We start from the raw sequence: 2360 nt of genomic DNA on the forward strand, positions 1-2360 counted from the left end.
TCGATCGATCAATCATTTTTACTGACTGCTTACTGTGTGCAGAGCACTGTACTAGGAGCATGGCATAGTAGATAGAGCATGTGCCTGGAAGTCAGGTCATGGGTTCTAATCCCAGCTCTGCCATTTGTCTGCTGTGTTACCTTGGGCAAGTCACTTCACTTCTCCGTGCCTCAGTTCCCTCATCTGTAAAATGGGGATTGAGTCCCACATGGGACAGGGATTGTGCCCAACCTTATTTACTTGTACCCACCCCAGTGCTTAATAGAGTGCCAGGAACATAGTAAGCGCTTAACAAATACCATATTTTTTCAGTATTATTACTAAGCACTTGGAAGAGTACAATATAGCAATAAACAGACACATCCCCTACCCACAACGAGCTTACAGAATAGAGGGAGGAGCTTACGGTCTAGAAGAAAAGCTGGCAAATAGCTGGGGAAGAGGGCAACCGGCTGAGGAAAGGACTCAGGCGTTATAAAACATTATACAATTGTTGTACAATACAATTGTACAATAGTGTTATAACTCTCCCAGGCACTTAGTACAGTGCTCTACACACAGTAAGTGCTCAATAAATTGGATTGACTGACTGACTCATGGGGAGGCTTCTTGGTTACCAGGGCCCCAGGGTTGGGTGCCGGTTTCCAGGAACTGCAGGGTGGAGCCTGTGGGGCCTAAGCAGTTGTGGGCACCATGGCAACAGCCGATGGGGTTTTTGTTCAGTGCTTAATATATGCCAAACACTCTACTAAGCACTGGAGAAGATACAAAGTAATCAGATCCCACATGGGGTTCGTCGTCTAAGTAGAAGGGAGAACAATAATAATTACTACGTGCCAAGCACTGTTCTAAGCACTGGAGTCTCGTCTTACGCTCTCGAGTCGTTTCTGACCCGTAGCGACACCACGGACGCATCTCTCCCAGAACGGCCCACTCTCCAACTGCAGTCGTTCTGGTAGTGGATCCATAGAGTTTTCTTGGTAAAAATATGCAAGTGGTTTACCATTGCCTTCTATGCAGTAAACTCGAGTCTCCGCCCTCGACTCTCTCCCGCGCCACTGCTGCCCGGAAAGGGTGAGTTTTGACTTGGAGCAGATTGCCTGCCGCTCCCTAGCCACTGCCCAAGCTAGGAATGAAATGGGTATGCCTCCGCTTGACTCTCCCTCCTGTCGCCGAGATTGGTAGGGTACTGGAAACTCTCCAGGTGCGACCCTGAGAGGGGGGCACTGGGGTAGATATAAATGAATCAGGTCGGACGCGGTCCCCGTCCCACATGGGGGTCCACAATCTTAATCCCCATTTTATAGACGAGGTCACTAAGACACTGAAAAGTGAAGTGATTTGCCCAAGGTCACAGAGCAGATGTGGTGGAGCCAGGATTAGAAACCAGGTCCTTCTGACTCCCAGGCCCCTACTCTTAACCACTGAACCTCGCTGCTTCTCACTAAGACACGCTGCTTCCACTTTGCAGATGAGGTTACCGAGTGACGGAGCTGGGGTTAGAACCCAGGTCCTCTGACCCCCAGGCCTGCGCTCCTTTCAAGAGGCCACGCTGCTTCTCCGGGTGGTAAGGTGATTTAGCTGGCGTGCCACATTCTCTAGAGACCGCGGAGAGGGGAGCCTTAGAGCCCTGGGGTACCAGAGGTCTGATTTGGGGCCCAGAACTCTCTAAGCCTGTTTCCAGCCGAATTTGGGGCCCATCTCTCCACCACCAGCCACGAGGGCAAGAAGAAAGCTGCCAGGGCAGCAGGAGTTGCAGCTAAATGGGAGGGGAAAATGAGGTAATAACCTGTGAAAAATTGAGGTGAATGGGGACTTTTCAGAAGTGGGAGGCCAACAGGAGAGTTGGAGGGGGAAAACTGGATAAAGGCTTGGCTGGGTTGCCTCGATATCTTCCCAGGGACCCCGAGGCTTGGAACCTCTATCCTTTAACTGTGGGCTAAGGGTGGAATTGCCACGAAAATACAAATTGTCAACTCTATGGTGTTTTCAGTGACAATGTATGGCCAGTGAAAAAACAGGATAGAAAGAACGTCGATTCTTTTGAAACGGGGTGTCGGAGAAGGCTTTAGCCAATACCACGGACTGCCTGAAAGACAAATTTGGATTTTGGAGCGAATTAAACCAAAGTGGTCTTTGGAAGGCCAAATGACTTGGCTTAGATTAGCATATTTTGGACATACAATCAGGAGGACTAATGCTCCGGAGAAGACACTAATGCTAGGAAAAGTCCAGGGAAAACGTGGAAGTGGCAGCCCAGCAGCTAGATGGAGAGAGACCCTAACAGTGATAAGGGAAGCCTCATTCTCTCCTGTGCCGCCGTCGACCCTTGGCCCTCGTCCTATCCCTGACCTGGAACG

Source organism: Ornithorhynchus anatinus, chromosome 4 (assembly GCF_004115215.2).
Source record: "Ornithorhynchus anatinus isolate Pmale09 chromosome 4, mOrnAna1.pri.v4, whole genome shotgun sequence".
Classification (NCBI taxonomy): domain Eukaryota; kingdom Metazoa; phylum Chordata; class Mammalia; order Monotremata; family Ornithorhynchidae; genus Ornithorhynchus; species Ornithorhynchus anatinus.